Genomic DNA, 24,381 nt, shown 5'->3' on the forward strand with positions numbered 1-24,381 from the left:
TGACGTAGTTGATTACGTCACCGTTGATCATCTGTCCATCATCGTATAAAGCCCGCCCTGACAATCTGATTGGTCCGGTCGATTTCGAACCGGGCATAATTTCTCCCCAACGGAACGACTCCAGACCGAACTTCCCGACCTCAAATGTTGTGGGCGGGGCTAAGTTCGTCTGGCATCCAGGCTATAGAAGTACATCACCAAAGCGTTTGAGTTTCCCTTTAAATTGAATGATTTCTGTTTTCTGAACCTAAAACACAGAACTGTGTAATATCTTTGATCATCATCAATTTCATATTGAAACAATTCATTACATAAGCAATATTTAAAACCATGTGCGCTCGTGTCGTCACATGTCGTATTTCCCATATGTTTACCCTGAAAACCTTCCAGCTTCTATACACACTCACCCTTTGCTATGCAAATGCTGCTGTGCAAGTCAGTGCTGGAGGGGAATTAGCCTGTGGATTCAATCAGACTGAGCTGCATAACTCAGCCTCCGACAGCTCCAGAAAAACAAGCATCTTTCATTCTCGTTACGTGTCTCGTTCTTTTCACGTTGTAGTTGTTAATTAAGATATTAATAATGTGCTTCATAGAGGCAAACTACACTTCCAGCAAGGATGTGCTACTTTCATAATTATAATTTGCCTGATTCGGAAAAACACATTTGCAAATGGGCAACTTTTCAGTGAAGCATTTATGTTGACATAAATACATCATTAACTTATCATTAATAACTGCTGTTGTCATTAATCATTATTGTACTCAAAGTGCAAAAATGACTCGACATGGAAATTCACTAAAGGTGATTGCGATATGCAAAAAAGTAGGAAAAGTGAAAGAGGAGTGTTAAGTGGAAATATTATCAACACAATAAAGTGAGAAGTGAAGATTATGTCCATTAAACACAATGAGGCGATCTTGAGTCTAATCTAATGGATACATTTATCTCATTTCTTTTCTTTTTCATGAGCTATCAACTCCCACGAGGCTCTATCTGCTGCCTGCCTTCGTTAAAAGATATTTCCCACCTTGATATTTTAATGCATTTCCAGCCTGTTTGAGTCTGATATTAGTGAGGGACTGAGCATCAACAGCTCTCCTTTCTCCCTCGAAGAAAAAAAATGATCCTTGCTCTGAACAGGGAGTCTGTCTTCCAAAGGATGCCTCTAATTGGAGGAGAAAAGGCTTCTTCCTGACAGCACTGAAGATTTCAAATAAAGCCCATTTGCCGATGTAAGGAGTCATTAAACATGTCATTAAACGCAGCTTCTTTGATATAAGTGGATGAAGCTCTGGATCCCATTTGGTCTTTGGAAAGGATGATGGAATTTAAACTGGGCTTATGGCAGACAGAGAATCCGGCCGGACCTGCCACACACACAAAGCGACACATATAAATGCACGTTCACACACAATGGGCGAGTGTGTATTGTGTATTCAAAGGACGACTAGTACAGCCTATCATTTTCATACAGGAGGCCACCAAATCATCCCATTACTGCAGGAGGAGAGTGTGACACTCAGCCACCGGATGACAAATCCTTGATGTTCTCAGACCGGTCATGCTCTTCTGTCAGGCTTCCAGTTCTTTGTTTCACCGTTGTGGCTGATTTTTTTTTTTTTCCTCTAATCTTTGTTTTTATATTTTTTCACTCAGTGTTCTGATTTGGCCTGCAGCGAGTGGCTGGTAAGTCCCAGTGGACATGTCGGCCTAAACAGCCAGGTCTGAAGTGATTATGTGAGTGTAGTGTGAGAGATTCCTTTAGGGCCTGTGGGAAGCCTGCACAGTCTTTGTTGACAGTAGCAATGGAAGAGAGAGAGAGAGAGAGAGAGAGAGAGAGAGAGAGAGAGAGAGAGGGGGGAAAGGTGGAGGGGAACAAGATGATTTGAACAGGAAGTGGGGAAATTAAACTGATAGGTTAATGAGATGAATGCAAAATTGGAAGAATGCAAATATATCAGGACACAAAGAGGTGTCCTACACTAGAATACGCCAATAAAGGTGTCGACATAGCAAGACAACGAGATTCTAGAGCTTTTGGCAATATGGGTCGCTGTTGATGTGCTGCAAACAAAAACACTGCTCTCTGCATTATTCCATAGTCTTCTGCTTATCCAAGCTCGGGTCGTAGGTAGCCTGCCAAGAGGATATCCAGACATCCCACTCCCCAGCCACAACCTCCAGCTCTTCCTGGGGGATCCTGAGGTGTTCCCAGGCCAGATGGGATATAGAGTCCCTCCAGCGAGTTATGAGTCTATTTCAGGTTCCCCTCCCAGTTGGGGCAACGGAAAACAGCCAGCAGGCATCCTGACTAGATGCCTGAACCACCTCAAGGACGACAAGGAGCAGGGATCCTACACCTCCCCCTATCTCTGAGGCTGAGCCATCGGCAGAGAACAATATTTCGGCTGCAATCTTGTCTTTTCGTCATTACCCATAGCTTGTGACCATACGTGAGGGTCGGAACTTAGATCGACCAGTACATCCAAAGCTCCTTCACTAAAACGGTCCAGTTCAACAATACTTTCTGCAACAGATATTTATGTCATTCTCTGCCTCCTTCCTGCTCTATTCAGGCACCCCCCCCCCCTCACCTGAATGTTATAAACATTTTCCTGGTGTTGTGCTCGCGTCTGACACAGACAATCTCCTCCTGCCTTTTTAATATGTAAAAGACTAACTCAGGTAAATGGAACCCGATTTTCTCGACATTTTTCCAAGTTCATGTGTGAAAACAGCTTATGTTCAGGTAAACCTCTGGTGTCTATCTTACAACCCTCTCATGCTGTGTTTGTGCAGCCTCCTTATGCAACTTACTCTAAAAGGGATTCCTCTACACATTTGAATCTTTAAATCATTGAAAACTCACCGTGCCTCGGGCAAACATCACAACCAGTGATTAAACACCGCGAAACCTGCATTTAGCTCTAAAACAATTAATTATTCACGTTCATTTCATCTCACTACGTCTTCCTCAGTTTTAGTCGTGCAGTCAAATTGAAATTTTCCCTCTTTCTTCACTGCCATTGGTTTGTTTACTCTAAAAGCATGTCCTTCAAGCATCTCCTTCTCAGAATCAAGGAGCTAAGCCGTGGAAAGGCGAGCTGCCGTTTATCGCTGCCTTGCAGACAAATCCACTCTAAATGGCTGCTGATTTTCGCTCATTGGCTCAATAATCCATTTGAGAATTTACTCAGGGACTCAGACACATTGTTGAGGATTTTTCTTGCTTCATTTTTTGAACAGAGTCTTCTGTAAACCCCCTTCAACTTGAAGGAGACGTTTGTAAACAACACAGAGAACGGAAATTAATGCGCGAGTACACACACACACACACACACACGCACACAAACACGCACACGCACACGCACACACATACACATATACACACACACATATACACACACACACACACACACACACGCACACGCACACGCACACGCACACACACACACACACACACACATATACACACACACACAGCTATTTGGAATGAGTGTGGTGCCACATTGTGTAGCGCCGGGAAGTTTAATGGATGCATGTTTTCAGACGTCCTTGTTGAATCCAAGGCCAGCACTTCGAGCGGGGGACCCGAGTCACACATGGATGGATCTCCCCCCAGTTGTTCCTCCCCATTTAATCCTTTTCTCCGTCCTTGTCTTTGCACGGATCCATCCCGGTTATATATTTGGCTCAGGCCGCACAAATACTTGACATCTCTTACTTTTTCTCCTCCTGTCTTCTCGCGTCACCTTGCTCCTTTTAGCCCGCTGCCTATTGGCCTTCCACCCCCTTCCTGCATACACTGTCCCTCCTTCCGTAGTGCACTGTGGTAATTGAGTGAGAGCTGTGGCCCTGGAGTCCTTGTGTAATCCACACTTTATAAGCACTCTAATTGAAGTGCAAATTCAATACTCCCTCATCAGCCTTTTACTGGCTGTGCTTTTGCCTGCACCCCTTAGGTAATTACAAGGAGACTGGCGGTTCAATCATTTTGCAGAAAATAATGTAACAAAAAACACAGCGGCGTACACCAAACCATTTCACTGTGGCTGTGTAGAGGGTGTGATAGCGAGGTGACTGGGGGTGAAGTACTGGAAGAGACAATTAAAATACCTTTGCCTTTGTTATCAGGGAGGTAAAACATCCAGAACTGTGTGATAAAGAAGTTTGGACAACCTTATCTAAACATCATGGGGATTACTCCACACTCACGTTTCCCGTCTGTGATATGGTCTGTAGACATGTTCACACACAGATTCATGTGCATGTGGATACAAACACGGCACTAGCACGCTCAGATAATTTCTCTTTTGTATAGTTGCAAGGGAGATGCATACGTGCGTGTGTGTCTGTGTGTGGGAGTGCAGTTTGCAGCTTTAATTAAACTTCCTCTATTTTCTCTCAGCTTGTCCCCATAGGGCCCTGTCTGCTTCCCGTCCACATGCTTATTTATTTATAATTGCATAAAACTCCAGAGCTGAGCCGTGGCTGAACACGGTGCCAGACCTGTGCAGCAAGCTGGGGTCGTCACACAGTAATACAATTTCATGTTCTGAAACATCCCACCGCCTGGGACAATTCCACATTATGAATCATGAAGAGGAGGCACTAATCATTAGAAAACAACAAACAGAATGGAAAAAAAAGTTCAGATCAGTGTTTACAATATGAGAGCAGCAATACAGTGTCAACACAGATGTATGGAATTTAAATCTGTGGGGAGATGGACTGTTTCACGCAGCAGGGAAGCTAAAGGATCTCATGAATATCATCATTGCGGCAATTGTCTTCCTCAAGAGATCAAACATTCCAAAGAGGAAAAAAATCCAGGTGTCTTAACAACTTTTTCTTCTGTTTTCTTTATTCAATTGCCAGATTCTATCCATACTTTTTTTGTTTTTCTGCCTAATTTACTTTGCCTTATAATAAATATCCCACCAGACAACCGTTTGGATGAGCATCACAGCAAATGCATAGTTATCCCATGTGCTTTTGTTGAAGTTGGATGAATAGATTTAAATCTTCAAAAGAGAAAATCATGTTACGATATTCCTATAACATCGCGAAATTGCCAAGATAACCTACATGGGGAGCTATACCCACATGTGGAGACTTAATATCTGCAACACTGCCTCCACACATCTGCAGAATAAGCCAGCCTGCACTGCCTTCTTTTCAATTTGAATTCTGGCATCACAATCATAATCATATTATCGCACGTCTTTTCCTGTCAACTCATCGAGCAGCAAAGCCCGGGATCTGCACAAAGACACTGTACACTCATTTATATATTCCATCATTCTCAGTGGATTTTTAATTGCTTGATGCTTTATCTATTGTATCCCCACTCATCTTGCTTGCATCTGTTTCCTGCTGGGATGACCCACTTTTATGAGGGCAATAATTCACCAAAAACCTCACACGTGGCAAAGTTTGCTGCGTTTAATGGGGTTTGCCCTGAAAACACAAAATCCCAAACACATGCTCTTAATGATCAGAATTCGGGAAATAAAGTGAAGCAATTACTGGCTACAAAAAAAAAGTGTGTATTGAAGATGAATTGTCGCTCAGCTAAAGAAAAAAATATGGTACAGTACGCTGGAAGAAAAACAGATTTACTTCAAGGCTTCAACACTGATGTCCAGCTCCAAGTAAAAATACAATTTGACAAGTGCTAATTAACATATATTATCAGGATCACTCAAGTTTCATGAGTATCGATGATTAGTTAGGTCTTATATACAGTCAATTTATACTTTCTAATGATTTTAATGGAATCTGTTCTTTTAGATTGAGTTACACAGATATATGAATAATCTGTATTGGTTAAGGAGGTAAATCTAACTATGTTCATGTGTCAAATAAAAACATGTGGAGTATGTGACGTTATTTTTCTTGAAACAATCCAGCAAGAAGAGTTGAACATTAATAAAAAATGTATAAAATAGCACATTTTTCAGTAAGTTACTATTATTGAGGTGTACTGTAACTTACTGAATGACTTGACACTGTCCATTGATGGAAATGGGGCTAGCTGTGTTTTTTATGTCAGTTTTATTCAAAAATTGACAAACATACAAGCTGAAATCTTTTCTTGTGTATTTTCATGTGTTGTCTTCTCAGTCTGTAGAATTGCAAAAAAAAAAAATATTGTCTCACTTCTGTTATCTGTATATTATTATATGCTTTTTTTTGTACCCAACCCCTAACAATAGTGAAATGTGACAAGCATACCTAAGTATACTTTTATAGTGAAGTATAATTTTAAAGTTATTTAAGTGTTTTGAATTTGGTTGGTATAGGTATAAAATCATAACTTTCAAAATATAGAAGGGTTAAACAAAATCCTTATCCTGACATCCCTGATTTGTTTGCCCAGTTTTTATCCTTATAACATATACACCTAAACCAAAAGACCCAAAACATTCATATATTGTTTCATCCACCAGTTCACAGAAGTTGAAGGGATCTTAAATATTGATGCAAAATCAATCACATGTCTTTTGAGCTGCATATATTTGATGCTTGATGAAAAAAATGTCTGTGACATGATTACTGAGACAAATCAGTCTTTAATGGGACAAACTCCCAGTGAGATTCCTCCTCCTCAGAGAATCGACCTGCTCCACAATCAAAACAATCCCAGCATGGCCACACGCCTGTGACGCGCCCTTACACGTCACAGGCTCACCCGGAAGTGCGGTGACAGCAGTTGTCAAAAATCCTTCAACGCTTCCGTGGAACTACGAAACAAAAGGTGAGTCTCACCGCTTTAGAACGACCTCTTCCTACACTGACTCCCTGTGCGTCACAGTACATCACCGGCATTGACACACGTTGTAAGTTTGGCCGTGATTCAACGCTCGCAGCACTTTTACACGTCGTGAACGTTAGGCGCTAGCTGGCTAATGTTAGCTGGTGAGCCAGGGTGCGGGTCGGGTATTTGTGCTGCGGGGCTTTAGGAAGCACTTCCCGGCGGCTTTTTGTAATTTTTCCGCGTCTTGCCGCTGCTTGGATGCTGACGTCACATCAGCGGGCAAATTTCCCTCATGCAAAATAATGAGCCCACTAGCAGAACACGTGTTGCGCTGAATCGTTCGGCTCAGTCGGCGAATCCTGCCAAATAGTGATCCGGCCGGCTGCAGGTTGCTCCTCCTGTGTTGCATGATGCATCTGCAGTCTCAGCGCGGGACAGCAGCACTTTACACTGAGAACCCCTGCAGATCAGACTGAGGAGAGCCCGAACTGAGAGGCCACTGCCATATAGTGGGACGTGACAACGAGACCAGTGCAACAAGTCCCCCCCCCGCGCACATATAGCCTATAACACTTGTGAAACTGTGAAATTGTCAGGGATTTCAGGACTCGGATGGAAGTGGATAAAGGGAAATGACAAACAAACAAGGAGGTCGAACTAACTCACTCAGGGGCTTAACGGGAATAACTATTTAACTCAAACAAGGCAAAACAGATGAAAATCTAGATACTCAGCGTCAAATGCTGGAAGAAAACACACTAACAATGTTCAACTAAGGACATAAATAAACTAAACAGTGTGCAGAAGTGTGGGTTAAATTTGAAAAGGGGGGCAAGGCCGGAGCGGACTTCAGCTCAGGTTAATGAGACGGGTGTGCTTGAGAGGATGCCAAAATAATGTCATAGACTAAATTCTTAATGATCAATTAATCGATCGTCGATTAATTATGCCCATCCCTAGTTTTGACTAACGGTCACTAACCTACCTGTAACTATTTTTGGCAGTGTAATTATTTCGCTGAATATGGATATACATGAGTATTTTTGGCAATGCGACTTGGCTATTCAGACTATTTAATATTGCATGATTATTTATAGCTCAGTTTGAAAATGTAATAGCCTTTTTCACTTTGAAAACGCAAATAAAATGTTCTCCCCGCGTACCCCCTGAACCACTTCGCGTACCCCTGGGGGTACATGTACCCCAGTTTGGGAACCGATGGTCTATATGATGTCAGAGGACGGCACAAAACCTCTTCGATCAAGTTCCCCAGTCGGAGCAGACTCAGTCCCCCGAGGAGGACGGTGAGATGTGGGGGAAAGTTTGAGAAAAAAGCCTTGAATACATTTTTGTTATCAAGGAATTTTCACAATGAACTTTACATGCCCTGTTTTGTCCAATCAACCGGTCAAAAATAGAAACGAAGCGTTATAAACCAGAGAGAAGCAGCTAATCCTCACACTGGACTAAATAGAATGATTAATCGATTATCATAAGTTTTAAAGACACATTTTCTGTCAGTCAAATAATTGATTAGATTGTTGCACATATTAGATCCAAGCTCCAAGCACATCTGTGACATAAGGCATTGGAGGGAAACCTTGTGGAGTATGTTGGGCTGATTGGATGTTGAGGAACAGACTGGTGTGTAATAACAATAGCACTGGGTTAGAAAATCCTCATGGGGAAATACAGACATGTGGTCCTTGGCCTGACACCAGATTTTATAAAGAAGGAAGGAGGAAGTGTTTTTATTGTGGAAATCAAAAATTGGTTTGATTGAAAAAATAAATTCTCAGGGGTTTAAAAAACCAGTGTTCATTCAAACAGAAAACAACTTTCCTATAAATGAATGTTTTTCTTGTTTGGAGCAGGAGTGTAAATCAATAGAAGTTGTTATTTATATGTCATGTCATTATGTGGAATTGAACATTTTATGATATGACAAGAAAACTAAAATTCATTTATGTCTACTTCTTGAGCATTAAGAATCAATTGAATTCATTCTTTGTGGATTGGCAGAAAATTAAAGAGCAGCTATTTTAGTAATTGTTTTTCTTCAAAATGAGAGTTTGCTGCATTTAGTTGTCTTGGGCTAAATAACACATTATCTTCAGCTCTGTAATAATAATCAATAATGACAATATTTTATGCAGCCTTACAGCAACGTTACAACACTATTTAACAAACAATTTAAAAGTAACACAAGATCAGATAGTCAGCAATGAGTTGATTAAACAATTAGTCAAATAACAAAATGGTAATCAGCAGCTATGTGAATAATCAAATACTAATTTTATTTTTATTTTAAAACCCAAACATTTGCTGATATAATCAAATAATATTTGTTTTCTTTGTCACATGATTCTAAAGACAAAGGGAGACATTTGATAACAGGCACCACTTTGGATTGTGCTTTGACATTTTAAAGACAAAGCAATTGATTGATTAATGAAGAAAAGAATCAACCTGGTTTATCATTGTTAACTTTTTGTTGCAGTCCTAATTGACGGCTTGATAATGAGAAAACAATTGCATTGACAAAACACATTGATCCAGGTCATGAACAATTGACTAACTACCTATTTGGGTAAATTGTAAAAATAAATCATGATGACTTAACAATAAAGAAATAATCCTGAATAAATTTATAACTGTTAAAAAAACACAGTTAAATACTTCTCAATTCTTATTTGTGCTGAGTAATGAGGAGCAAGTTGGTGGAATAGCTGTTTCATTTGGTTTGGTCCACAGTTTTTTTCCACTCCACTGTGCTGGAACTGTATGCATGAGTAAAGAGGCAAGTGGGAGCTCAGAACCGCTTTGAATGGGAGGCGTGTTTGATTCATAACAGTCAATGGGTGAAAATATTTGCATCTCAAAGATTACTTGTAGACTGGCTTTGCATTTTTAGCATTTTACTGTTCCTCTCCTACTGTCAATCACACTCTTTACATATCTGTCGGTACAATGAGCTATGTTGGTGTAAAAGTTTGTGGAAATATGTGTGTGAGTGTTTTTAAAAGGCTGCTGCTCATCCGGGAAAAGAAAACCCATTCTGCTGTTTTCTGATAGTATTTGACTTACTGCTTACAGAGTTACAGCTGCAGTTGTCTCAGTCGCTTCAGCACAGCGTAAAAAATTTCCCTCGCTTACACTCATTGAGAAAACGATGAGATGTAATGTCACTATATGGTGTTTTAATAAAAAAACACAGACTAGAGTAATTATTGACTGTGTCAAAGTTGAGCAAAAACACAACGTGGTCGCAATATGAAAGGGATGCCCCCCCCCCCCCACACCTCAAGTTTAGATCTAAGGGTCAGGGTTTTTGTACACATTCTAATGATTCAGTGACCCTTATATTAAGTTATGTGATGCTTCTGCTTAGTCTCATAAAGATGAACAACTTGCCTTCATATCCTCCCACTATCCAGATGTGAAACCAAAATATCTCAGATACGAACACTGACATCACAGAAAAACTTATTTGATGTGTAGAAAACCACCAGGGGGCGATGGAGACACTTAAGACCCTTAATTTAAGGGCAGCTATCATGGTCCATGGTAATACAGTCTATGATTGAACATGGATCACTGATTACAGAGCCATCATTATTTGTATCAAATACACTGCTGTGCTCTTCCTGCTATGACACATCCAATTGTCTGAAAAAGAATAGTACAGAAACAATCACATGCATTCAAAGGTCTGTTTCTGTATGCAACTGACATGTACTACTATCTCATTTATTATTATATTAATTAGTATTACAAATACCATATATGCTACTTTATTTTATGTCCCCCCCAATAGAATTCTTCCAGCATATTATTATTTCTTTCAGAAGTTTGAAGTACAAATAGCTGATTAAATTTCACTTTGTGAGCAGCCCTGCCAGCCTTTCTTCTGTCAGCATGCATAGTTTCAGTCCAGCTCTTTTTTTTTATCTGTACCTGTTCCAAATGCAGTTAAAAAAACTAATTTAGCTGCAGCATGTCAAGCATTGCATTTTTAATAATTGTCCCTAGAATTTGCAAATCCATTTAATTTTACTGCAGGGCTATTTGGTTTGTAAAGAAAGTAGAGAAGTGTCTTGGATAAAAAGCTCCTGGCTTAGCTGGACAACAACCAATACATCCTCACTCTCTTCTCTTCCTCAAAACGTCCAGTGGACATCTGGTGGCTGGGTGTTGGTGGCAAAACCACATTGCGATCCCAAGCCCTAATTCGTTAAATTGTGACACAAAATTATCTTTTTGGTGAGCAGAGATAAAAGCTGGTTAGGGGAACCAACCAAATGAATTCCATGTGAGGATCTGTGACACTTGTGCTGTTAACACGATCAGTTTGAGGGGGACAGGCCAGATGCTTAGTTTCATATTGCTGAGCTGTGTGCATCAGAAACGGTTATTAGACAGGTGGCCTTTCCTTCCACTTCCACCTGGCAGCTGGCAGATACACTTTTTACTTTGTTTATGGGAGTGTGTGTGGAGTGGAATGAGACCACTTGTCTTGATTTAACAGCGCTTCCCTCGCCCGGCTGCTTGTATTCTTCTTAAACACCAGTCAAATTTAAACTCTTCCACTGATATGTGTCGAGCTGTCCCTCTTGTCGACTGTGTCCATTTAGCCCGGTGCTGTATATTAAACTATTCAACCGCTCTGTCGGATGTTCTTTACACACAAGTGCCCAGCTGCACGGACCCCCCCTCGCCTCCCTCTGTCCCCCCCCCGCCCTTCACACCCTACAAGATGCAGCCATTTGGTTTATTTACGGGAGGTGCTTCTGTAACTGCTGGGAATAGGCCAAGAGCCAATCGAAACGCACAGTGGAGGCCAAGCTAATAGGATCTGACAGGAATGGAGTCGTAGTGGCCACTCAGGCATCGTAAAGCTGTCGTCGTTTAAGGCCCTATATTTGTCGCTATTACCTGCTTGCCTCACCCTCTACATGGGTAATGACTTGTGAGGAAAAGTGCGGCCAGACTCCCGTGTTTCGCTGCGTGTTGTTAATCATCGTTGCCTATTTTAGTAACATTAAATGAGTATGGTTATGTTGGTTTGTCGAGGACACATGCCCCTGCATGTTCAGGGTATAACGAAGGTTGTTCCTTACAGAATTAACAACCAGCCCCGTTGCCGCTCGACCACAAGCACCAGGATCGTGACTTTCAAATGCACCAATAGTTAACTCCAATGCAATGTCATTTAAACTGTGCAATACTTGCAATCTTTAAGTCCATAGAATCTTTATATCTTTCTATGTACATCCTATTTTACTAGAGCCCATACGTTGGCAGATAATATCGGCCTTTATGAGCTTTTCCCACGCAGTATGGGTACCCGGTTTATGTTTACAAATATGAAAACTTTTATTTGACAGAATATACTATGAAGAAAAGATTTAGTTTATTTATTTTCTCAATTTAAGTTCTATTTATGGTTGTATTTGTGTTTTCTCTTATAGATATTCAAAGAATTTATCATTAAACAGTATCAAGCCTCAGTTACATTTCAAAGATTTGACTGACATCTTGGACTCCTCGCCATATATTTTTACTATTTCAATATTTCCTTATATTTATACTGCATGTTTACTTATTTAGTACTTTTATATTAATGGAAATGTAGTGAATGTAAAGATTAGTAATATACTGATCAATAAAGTGAATTTCATCAAGCAAAATATTTCTGCACTGCACCGTTTCTCAGTTTGTCTCTGCCGCAGCCAGTTATCCATGTACTGTATTTGTTTACAGTCATATTATTATTTGTGTCTGAGCTTTGTTGATGGCGCCACAGGGAGAGATGTCAAGATGAGCGAGTCTGTTCTGTGGTGTCTGATTGGAAAATGCATCAGCAGTTAGTATATCAAATACTAGTCAGAAAGGAGGGAGCATTTGGGGATTGTTCATTCGTCAGAAATCCATTGTAGAATCCAAATGAATGGATCCCATCTGATGAGCCTGATTTCACACGACATACGTATATTCCCCCTAAAACTTGGCTCGTCTCTGTGGCCGGTTTGTCTCCTGAGCTGCGTCGGTGGATCGAATCCAAGAAGAGTTGGCCGATGGCATCACAGCCCACAGCGTTTGCATTCTGTCTTTGGCATTGAGGGATGTTTACAACTTTATGAATCTGCACTGATAAATGTTTTTAGCTGAATTCCACTCTCGGGGTCAAATCTGAAATTAGAGCAAATCATATAAGAACTACTCATTCAACGGACTGACCCACAGTTTAATACTTGTTTAATGGCTTGGAAACCATAAGTAGTTAAGCCCTTCATATTGACACTGACAGTAGACGATGTCGTTTTAGAGTCTAAAAAATGTAAGACGGGCTGAACGCAGACTGACGACAGGAAATGTGGAGAGAAGTGATTTGTATTTTGTGCTTTGCGGTGAGAATGTTATAAAGCACAGATTTTCCATCCTCAAGTGTTACCTCCAAGAATCTGCCTTTGCGCAGGCCTACCGAGACATAATCGATGTAGGCAGAGGCTCTCTCAAAAATGTCTCTGATTGGGCATTTTATAGAGGCAGCACGAGAAGAAGCTCATTTCTCACATAGCTGATCACTTGTGGGGGAAGGAAACAAGTATTGAATTAGTTTGCATGAGAGAAGGAAAATTGAAATATGGATTGGGGTCGCAAATGCCTGCCAGTGCTATTGGCTGTTTCGGATGTGGAGGATGAAATGTATTTTCGGTGTGTATGTGAGTGTCAGCGTGTGACTGATGCAGACAGTGCCGGCATCGAATGGTTTTCCAACGTTCTTGCACGGCGCTATATTCCAATAACAAGTTGAGAGCTGCAGTGACACAGATGAAGTGAATGTTTTAAGAGGAAAAGTCATCTTAAAGACAAGCCGAGCCATTCCTCACTCGAGTACGTCATCGTCTGCCTCCCCCCACATCGCTGCTTCTGTCTTGGAGCCAGACATGAGCCGGCTCTCTTGCCATCTGCCATTTAGATGTATTTAAATCATGCATGCATGCTGAGTTTGGACCCGTGATTTGAACTGGTCAAGTCCCTGGTCTGCGCCATGCTGCTCAGCACAACGTGTGACCCGCGGAAGCCATCTGAATATGAATTAATGACAACACAGTTGGATAGAAGTGTCACTGCCCAAAAGTCACATCCAAATTTGCTGATATTATCTGGCATTTATGCCTGGAATATGTTGACCCATCCAAATGGTTTGATTACCAAACGCAGCTCTGTCGAGGCTGAAATTGGCATTTGACAAGGATATCATTTTTATGTAAAATGTTGAAAGCAAAACCAGGGTTAATGTGTTTAGAATAATGATAAAGTGTCCAGGAAGAAAAGCCATGAAGCCAGAAACTGTGGTTTATATGTTAAATGAGATGAAAATAACAATAACATCCTCAATTTGGATCTAACTGAACTTATTCACTCATTTATATGCATAGTTGTTGCATGCAGATTGTAAATTGACACTACTAACAGTGTTTAATCCTAGCTTGACTGCTTCTGGGGGGTCTCATGTTTTTTCATTTTTGTTGTTGTGTACAGATGCAAATTGGACAGTTTGTGGTCTGAGTGGTAAAAGATTGTATGAAGTTGATATAAGTGCACATTTTATTTACTTTAGCACCTAACCTAATTATTACCAGTCTTGCAGAGGTAATGTATTTCCTTTCCGACAGCTATGGGTCAAAGCCAGTCCTCCGATGCTTGTTGGGGGGGGGGGAGGGGGGGAGGGGGGGGGGGGGGGTGCAGATGTAACAGCAGGAGAGCTGCTAACCTCCTCGCCACTTTCGCCAGATTGCTGTTATATTTTGCTTTCACTCACTTTCAGATGTTCAGGGTTGGACGTCTGTCCGTGTTTGGGTTTAAGAGTGATTTGTAACATTTGTTGGAAAGGTTTATTTAACTTAACATTAAGAGTTTTCAAACTGTCTCTCCTCCCTGAACCGCGTGTGGGAAAGGGCGAGCACACACACACACACACACACACACACACACACACACACACACACACACACACACACTGGAAGTGAGAGCAGAGGAAAGGAGAGAAACACAACCGTGAATGACAGTAAACACAGTGTAGACTTTTAGATCGGAAATGACTGCACATTTGTCAATTTGCCAGTTAATTGATTATTTGATTGACAATAAATGACTGAAACAATTAAGACAATTAACTTGTTGCTTTGATCAATTTTAAAGGAAACATGCCACTAAATGGCTAGTTCCAGCTTTAGTCATGTGTCAGTATTTGCTGGTTTTCTCAGGCTTTAATAGAATTGCATTGGATTTATGTGAATTTGAATATTTCAGCTTGGCTGCTTTTGACTTGTAATTGGCAATTTCACTATTTTCTGATATTTTATTGAACAAACGGTTAATAAATTAGTTAAGAAAATAATGTAGAGTTTAATCAGGTACGAAAATAATTGTTCATTATTTCTGTAAATAATAATAAAGTTGAAACTTTTTTTCTGGGCCACACACAAAAATCTGCTGTTTTGACAGCTGTTACTGACTGAAGCTAAAATAAAGAGCAAACAATGTAAAAAATTGTGAAAACATTGAAATGCATCTAGAAAGAGCAGTAAGTAGCTGCATTATTCAATTTGTGCAGGGAAAGAATTACTTTGTTTATATTTAAAAAAGATAGCTGTAGCTGCCCTTCCAGTGATTCATGTTACCAGGGGATGAGACTTAGAATGACCTTGTCCCAGACCAACTGAAGTAACACCACGGTAGGTCACTTGTGAGGGATTTGAGTGGTGGTCTAATGAAGTTCACAGATAAGGACGAGTCCACCACTCTCACTACTGAACATAAACATTCACGTTTCCATTTAACAGAGATTGGAAAAGCATTGTCAAGGGTAGGGGACTGGCAAAGAGAGAGGACAGGGAGAGACGGAGGACGGGTCTGAACCATGGCTGTGAATCGATAGTTCATACCGTTCTGAAATTGAAGTTTTTTTTTTTTTTGTCTGAAAGTGTGTGTGGATGCTGGAATATGAAATAGCTTTGGTGAAGGCCCCTCATTTAAGCAGCAGTATTGATTTCCAGAGACCTGGTCCAATTATGGTTGCGTGGTTTTTTTGTCCATGCCCTTTAAAGGACCAGAGTGACTGGTGGGGCAAAATATTTGGGCATCGTCCAACTTCACCTCATGTCCTCCTCTGCTAGTGTCCGAATGCCTGTGTCACCACAACCACGGACAAAAAGTCAAGGAAATGGAGTCCGCTGATTCTACACTTTCCAGGGTCTCTCTGAGGACACAGCTGCAGGATGGGAGATTTCCCCTGTTGGCAGTTCCTGTTAAGGGATTCACTGGCATTACAACATAAAGAGAAAAATAATCCCCTCTCTACTTTTGGTTGTATCTGTCCGTGTGTGTGTCTGTTGGCAAGTGGCTCAGAGAGAAAGAGTCTGACTGACTGGACTGACAGACTCAGTGTCTCTGTACTAGACAGCCGGGCTTTGTACGGCTGCATGTGCGGGTTTGTTTTGTTGCTGAACAAAGACGAAGGGTTGCACGAATGTCTGTACAGCTGCAGCTTGTGTTGAGGTGCATTTTCACATATCTCAAACAGTTCAGCTGTTATTGTGAACAGCCAGACATTAAGCAGAGAAATTGCAGCTGTTTTAAAGCCTTTATTGCTTGTGCTTTTGTTGGGTAAAATGGCCTGTAATTCTCTGCCTGCGCTCCCGCTGTGCTGTCCCTGCTGCTGACGCTGCTTTCATACTGCCCTAGTCTGGCTTCCTAAGGAAAAGTGGCAGGAGTTTATCAGCTCCCGGAACAATATGGAACATTCTCCCTCTTCACTCTTGAGACTCAAAAAAGTTTGCTGGCAGTGAAAAGAATGCTTTGCCTCTTACTCTGCTTCTCTTCCCCTTTGCTTCCTCTACAATCACCATGTGTCCCATCTCTTCTTCCCCTTTTCTCTCCCTCCCTCAACTCTCATTCTCTCTCCAAGTAAGGGGAGTCTCATGCAATATGCCGTGTTCCCCCACTTGAGTGCTAATGAGGCATATGAATATTCATGAAGAGGAGGCTGACATCGCTGGATAGCAATTGTGTAGAGGGTGTTTGTGTGCACTGGGACTGTGGTGGCCACGTTTCTGAGGGATCTGTTTTGCAGTGAATAGACATCAGGAGACTCTGGGTCTCTCTGCTAATGATGCAGATGTGCATCCCTGAGTTTTGTTTTGGTCGGTGATTGTGTATGACCCCTTCCCAAGGCCTGGCCTCTCTCCCTAATGGCTGCTGGAGGAGCCGAAGTCTAGCCTCCAGCTGCTGTGGAGGACAGCCAGGGAGAGCAGGACTGAGGAGAGGAGTAGCAGTCTGTACTCCTTCTCCTCCTCCTCTTCTTCCCTGTGGTCCTGGCCTGTGACTAACAGATGCCATGGACCATCTCTCTTGGGATCATCTTTACCTTTTTTATTTTACCCTTCTCTCTTTCTTGCCACCCCTCTTCATCTTTTCATTTTCTCTGGCTACTGCATTTCTCTTTCCTGGAACATATTGTGCTGTGATGTCTGGAGCTGTCAGCACTATGTTTTGAAGGACATATGAGGAAGCACGTGGCCTTTTTTCAGCAGCAAAAGGCTGTGTGATGTCTCATGTATTGCCATTTCCTCCTGTGCTCTCGCTCCCCCTTTCTTGCCGCACGTTTTCATCGGCCGCTTTGTTCTTCTCTTCAGATTCCTGTCCAGCAGTTCCTGTTGTAATCTCTCACTTTCTCTTTGCCCTCTTTTCTCTTTTGCTCGGCAGCCTCTCATTTGCATTTTCTCACTTACTTGTCTTTTTCTTCTCTTCCTTCTGTCATTAGCCCGCTCCCCTTTCCCTCTCTTTTCAGCCTTTAATCAATTTGTTTCCTCTCAGGCAAGCATTATACTTTTTGCATCTATGCAAGGATCCAAGCGACGTAAATGTCATCAGAGGAGCTACGTGCCACACTGTGCGTCCAATTTGTTGTGTCTGGACACACAGCTACACTACGTTGACCTCAACCGTGCATGGTCTGCACCAAGCAAATTACAAGCAGACATTAAGAACTATAATAAGAACAGCTATGTGTCTTTGGTGTCCACTGTTGTCCATGTGCACATCAGCAAGGGAGAATAATTTAGCCCTAAGCTTTTCTCTTTCCTCCCTTTCTTCTCTATGTACATATCCAACTCCTGTAGTCTACCTAAAATAGCTCCTATGGTTCGGTAAAATCTCCTCTCTCACTGGTTATTTTCTACATAAAATGATGCGGTGGAAAGGTGTTTGTTTTTCAGTCTCATGCTGCTTTTGCTCTGCAACCTTTAATTTTAGAGAGTTAAGTTTGTTGGAGCTGTGGAGGAGGATATATAGTCCAAAATACTTATTAGGTGTACTGTTTGCAGGGGTCTATGATATCACAATCTACAATTATGTCTTAATGTTGTTTTAATTATGTTAGAGCTGTCATAATCAAGTTTTGCTCTCTACTTTCCAAACCTATTAAAAAGCCACCTTGTGAGCCCACACATTCACTGTTGCAGTTTGTAGACATGCCCTGCGGAGGGTCTCGGGAGGATTGGTTCTGGACTATCTCCACAGTTTGCCCGTTACATAGGCACAATGCAGCGGCAAGTTCTCTGAAGGATTCAGGTGAGGTGTGGTACTGCAGGCAGAGGCAGGATGTAACGTATGACGTCTGCTGCGAAGAACACATGATTTTGTTTAAAGTACATCGAGATACAAACCCGTGTATTGGAAACAGTGGCACGCTAGAGGCTTAAACACCATTAATGATCTATTTGAAGATGGAGTGTTTTTGTCATATGATAAGCTGTTGCAGAAATTTGATTTGGTGGGAAAGGATCATTTTTGGAAATTTTTGCAAATGAGGAGTTGCATTACCTCAAAGCCATACAATATTACCGATAATATGATGAGCGATTATATGAAACTTCCACTCAGAAAACGAAAAGCCTCACAATTTTATAAAATTGCTAATTCTTCTCTCGGCAATGACTCTAACCAGTTAAAGATGATTTGGCAGAGGGACCTTAGTGGAGAGATTAATAGTGATAGATGGGCAGTAATTGTGGCTGATTGTGGTAAATATGTGAGAGAGGCAAGGGGAAAACTTACACAATATAAGGTATTACATAAATTCTATTTCACACCATCCAGACTGTATAGGATGAAACTATTGGGTGATGATCTGTGCTGGAAATGCAAGGAGGAAGCTGGTACTTTCCTTCACTGTATGTGGGAATGCGTCTTGATTAGACCTTTCTGGACTCAGATTCTAAATATTTTAAGTAACTGGCTTGGAACAGAAATTCCCCTAAGTCCAGAGCTCTGTTTACTGGGGGACAAGTCTCAATTACCCAACATAACCAAATGTAATTTTTCTGTAATTTCGGTGGGTACAACAACAGCCTGCCGAGTTATTTTAAGACATTGGAAGGCGCCAGAAATTCCACATGTGAAAGAATGGGTATGTGCAATGACTGAAACTGCATCCTATGAATGTATGCTTAGTAGATTGAGTGATGACAGGGAGGAGGGGGTGACTCCTTGGGACAGGTTTTGGAATTACATAAAGGTAAATAATGATCCCCACTAGGACCCTGGTTTTATTGTTTTATTGTTTTGCTGTGTTGTTCCTGTATAAAGAATGATGTTTAATTTGATAAGATGTTTAATTTGTCATGTACCATGCCTGAAAAAAGTTCAATAAAAACTTAAGTTCAAAAAAAAAAGTACATCGAGATACTATATAGGGCTGAACGATTTGGGAAAATAATCTAATCGCGATTCCCCCCCCCCCCCCCCCCCAATAAAACGTAATGAATGATTTAAATATGACCAAAACAATATTAAATACATTTAGTGTAAAATATTCTTTCCCACATTTTACATTTTTATTTAACTGCTCATTACAGAAACAAGAGCAACAAATCAGGGGCTTTGCCACTGTGAATTTAAGTATTTTAAACAAAGTCATTGTATAAACACAGGGCATGCACCTTATAAACACTGTGTGCAAATTTACCATCTTAAGAAAAAAAATTGGAAAATTATTGGTGTCTTACTGCTCCCAAGTCAGTAACATTTCAAACAATTGAAACATAGAATTTGCTTGTACTACTCTGAAAATATAAAAAAAAAATCAAAGTATATAAGGTTATAAATACGGAGAAATGCACAGGTCACAAAGTCAAACAGTACAACTTCATGTATGAACAGTTTCCTAAAGCTAATGAAATGATCCCACTCCTCATCCTTTGGTTTTTAACCCTTTCGAACACAAGTCACCTAACAGACAGAGTGTGTGTGGAGCCACAACACAGCAGACATGAGGCGGTGTAAAGACCTTGAGCATCCTGTTCATGTCCGGGTGGTCGTGCAGCGGTGTGGAGGCGCCGGGCCTCAGCAGGAACACCCCCATGCTGAACACCTCCGTCTCGCAGATGTTCATGTAGGTGACCGGGGGGCTCTGGAGCCCCGGAGCTCGGCTTGCTTTTCAGGGGAGTGATTTTCAGGTCCGCCACCCGCACCGCGGTCAGCACCGAGATGAGCTCGCTCTGTGTGTCCACCCCATCGGGCGAAGACTTGAAAATCGCTCCTCGGAAAAGCAAGCCGAGCTTGTAGGTAATGGAGGTCTGCTTCGCTATCTTCTGGATCAGAGAAGATAGCGATCCCCCCCCCCTCATGCTGAATCCAGTTGGGGAACTCCTGCTCTGTTCTCACATTGACTCCTATGGACTCTCGGTGGACAACAGGGACCAAGTCAGATAGTGTCTGTCATTCGGACATTTGCGTTCACACATACACCTCCTCTGTAGAAACAGTGGACCATATCCGGAGTTCATTGCATGTCTGAAGTAGCTTGTGTCACAGTGCATACAGTGTGCTAGGTCATACATAGCTACTACAACTTGCATGACTGAAGTTATAAATTAGTGAACAAACAGAAACAGGAGACTTTATAAAGTCACCACCAGGCTCAAAATATTCGTTGTGAGATTAACTTGCTAGATGTGGATGATACCCACTCCAATGGCAGTGGTTTGGCTTTTAAAAGATGGATGTTGCTTCAAAAAGGGCGATCTGACAAATATGTCATAAAAGACAGCTCTTGTTTCACCATGTGCAAACCAACCAAAATATGAAGAATATGAAAAGCAGAGCAAATTCACAGGTAGAGAGCGACTTTTGAAACATTGCCTCGCCAAAAACTATTTCAGCCAATCAGCTCTGCCTGTATGATTCATGTCACCAAACAGTCAATATCTTAAGAATCAACACCTTTTTGAAGGACGCGAAATACCATCTACTTATCATTATCAAAAAAATCCCCCCAGATATCAAGATATCATTTTTCGTCACTATCATACGCCCCTGTACTGTGACATAATAGAGGCCCTTCTGCTCATTTGTGCTCTTGGCGTCCCTGCGTTCATGAAATCGGTGACACTGCCACTTTATATTGTCAGTTCTAGTCTAGCAGGTGTCCATGCTGATTCTCATGCACACACATCCTCGCTGCAGGCGGGGAAAGGGTGGAGGCTGGCCAATTTATCCGCGCTCAGACTGTAAGGCTACAGGGAGCCCTCCGTCTTCATCAGTTCACTCAGCAGATAGGTACCCTCAGTCACTGCTACTAGACTTACCTCATGCGTCTCCATTACACGTTAATAACAAAGCAGTGAGGATGGACTAGAATTGGTGCTCCATGTTATGCCATGTTAAGAAGCAGGGCTCTGCTGAAAGCACAGGTGAAACGGGTTCAAATGTATTTATTAACTAAAATGAGAAGCACCTTCGATTTATTAGTGTACCTCTGAGTGTTGTGGATGGCAGTTAACATATACTGTATGATAGTAGTCATTTTTTTATTAACTAATGGCATTAACATTAGTTGAATTGTCCCTGTGGTATTTGCAGAAAATTACTCAATAGATGTTTTTAGGAATGCACTAAAGTTTGAACATTTTCCTGAATTTTTCTGGAAGGGTTGTATGTGAGAACGAAAATGTCCAAGTCAGTTGCTCCGGACATATTCACAAACTTTTCGGTCCAGCCTGGACAATCTTAGAGTTAGCCCATGAAAAAAAACATGGGAAGCGTATTGATTATGTTTCTATCACACGACCGACAGTGGAAGAATGCAAATATCCCAGGATGAAAACGAGGATCCCCACATGTAGAAGACACGGACGAGGATACGAGAGCTTTCGGCGATAAGTGCTGACGAGTTGATGTGCTGTAAAAAAACACTGCAAATGTATACGTCAGGTCCTGACTCCTTCATGGTCTACCCAGGCACCACCCCTCACCTGAATGTTCCTGTTATCGTAAAACAAGACTGACCTCCACAATCTCCTGCTGTTCAAATCTTTTTTTTTTGTGATCAAATTTTTATTGGGATTTGAAGGACAACAATCATCATCATTCAACAGCACATAAATAAAGTAATTATGTGCTGTTCAAATCTTAAAAATGGTTAATGACAACATAACAGAAAATATAAACAATGAATCAAATGTATAATGTGGAAAAATATATCGGCACAAGTAGGCACATGTAGAGGCAACTGCACATTCTTTATGTATTTCTGCATAACAATCAAAAATGTATTCAATTGAGTTGATTTAAACAAGTTTGAAATGTATCTTGTCAGCGTATTTGACAAGGTTATGCTCAATAAGTTTGTATGCTGGTCAACCGAACTGTTGCTGTCCCATTATGTGAAATCTCAGGGCCATCCTGTAACAGCAAAGGGTGGTTGTCTCCCTCGTCTATCTGTTTGTCTCCGCTCTCAGTCTCTCTGCTGTCCTTGGCCCGCGTGCCCCCTCGCTCTCTTTGGCCCGCTGATGATCAAAGCCCCTTTGAGGATGCTGAATGGGTCCAAAGATGAAAGTGATTCGATGATATTTGTGCCTCTTCAGAATCGTCTCTTCTTGTGTGATTAGATGACAGCCGAATCAATTATCAGTGATTATGTTAGTGTCAAAGTCTTAAGAGGCTGGTTGAGCCCGTGTCCCATTGCCTCTTCCTCCTCCCCTTCCTCTTTGTCACGGTGTCGCTCAGAGGCCCAACAGAAGCCACTCTGTGCCGATCCCCACTCAGAGCTCTGCTGTTGCTGAGGGACAGATAGAACCAACTCTCAGTTTACTCTTCCTCTTCAACAGTGGTGTGACCAAACAAGGAGGGTTTATTATGCCTGACAAAACTCTGCTATGTGGGGAGTCTGAGCCTGTGGTCTCAGACTATTGGACTCAGTATTTTCTCTACAGTGCAAAAGCTGCATAGCGATTACCCCTATCATGCTCTCGTGCGGATGGAGCCGTCAAAGCTGGCTTTGTGGACTTTATGTGTGCTTGGATTAAACACGATGCACATTGCTGCAGAAGACTATTTGTATAAGAAATAAGAAAGCGCAGAGCCTTTACTACACCACACTTGCGTTAGCTGGTAATAGGAGAATTTGCTTTGCAAAAACTCTCCTCCAGACTTTCCCATGTATCCTATCTTTTTCTCTCATGGGATTTTCTCAGAATTACGCACTTGGCCTTGGATTTGCTAGTGATAGATACCCAGTGTGAGAGTATGTGTGTATGGATTATTGCCAGTGTAACACATGGGGCATTGAGGCGGCTCGTTAAAAACCCCTCCCCGCCGCAAGGTCACAGCTCTGGCTTTTGCACCTTTGCTTTGCTCCAGTGCTTCGTCACACACATGCTCGCACACGTTCTGGAGTTTTTAAGCATCGTGAAGCTGCAAATTTAGGCTCTAACACTTTCAAACACATTTACATATGCGCTACTTACTGTTTGCTTGGGGTCTTTTCAATAAATAATTATCAGCTGCTCCATCATGTCCCCCAGCTCCTTTGTATTTACACACATGCATGCTAGTGCTGAAACAGTATGGGTGGTATTTTGGCTCCAACTCCTATTTGCTTCAAGCTCTACCGCTAACATTACTCTCTCAGCAAATCCTCTTCTCCCTTAACCTTTTTAAGCTTCACATCTTTTGCCAGTGCTGACAGCCATCACTGTTAAAATGTCATCAAAAAAAATTTACTCTGGTAGTTTTGTTGGGACTGTTGTAGATCCAACAAAGTGGCTACTCTAGCTGTCTTGTTGAACTGTAATGGCTCGGGAGGGAGAGCAGCTTGTCTCTCAATCAGAAGGTCGGCGGTTTGTTCCTCCCATCGGCATGTTGAAAGTGTCGTTGGGCCCGACTCTGGACCCCAAGTTGCCCTTGACGGCTGTGCTAGCAGTGTCTGCATGGGACATGTGAATGATAGATAAGCACTGTGTGAATAAGTTGAATGAAACCGCGGTGGTTGTTAAATTACCAATAAATTAGAAAAACAAATTCCCTAGATATTTGATCTAGCTCATTGTACCAGGGAGCATTCTCTCATTAGTCATTCCTCTTTCATGAATATCATATCAACATTTTAATTCTGTCAGAATAACAATTATGAATTGGGATCACCAGCATTTGAAGCAAGTAACCCATTAAAAAAACGTGTGTAAAGTAATATGTTCGTCATAGTTATTTTGCTGTGTCAGAAGCTACCTTCAGACATGCACTGAAGTCTGGACCGTTTCCCTTTCAT

General features: G+C 41.6%; 1 protein-coding gene across 3 annotated transcripts in view; it reads left to right on the forward strand.

Annotated features, from left to right (window-relative positions):
* The first annotated feature begins 6,674 nt into the window (after positions 1–6,674).
* The window catches only part of spop (speckle type BTB/POZ protein), a 98,884-nt gene continuing 81,177 nt past the window's right edge, over positions 6,675–24,381 (forward strand). For 2 of the 3 annotated variants that reach the window (XM_053444036.1, XM_053444039.1), the window contains exon 1: positions 6,703–6,764. The gene's annotated coding sequence lies outside the window, so the exon portion shown is untranslated. Of the gene's footprint in view, positions 6,765–24,381 lie in introns of all 3 variants that reach the window. The other variant, XM_053444037.1, reaches the window with a different exon arrangement.

This window comes from Pleuronectes platessa, chromosome 16 (genome assembly GCF_947347685.1).
Source record: "Pleuronectes platessa chromosome 16, fPlePla1.1, whole genome shotgun sequence".
Classification (NCBI taxonomy): Eukaryota; Metazoa; Chordata; class Actinopteri; order Pleuronectiformes; family Pleuronectidae; genus Pleuronectes; species Pleuronectes platessa.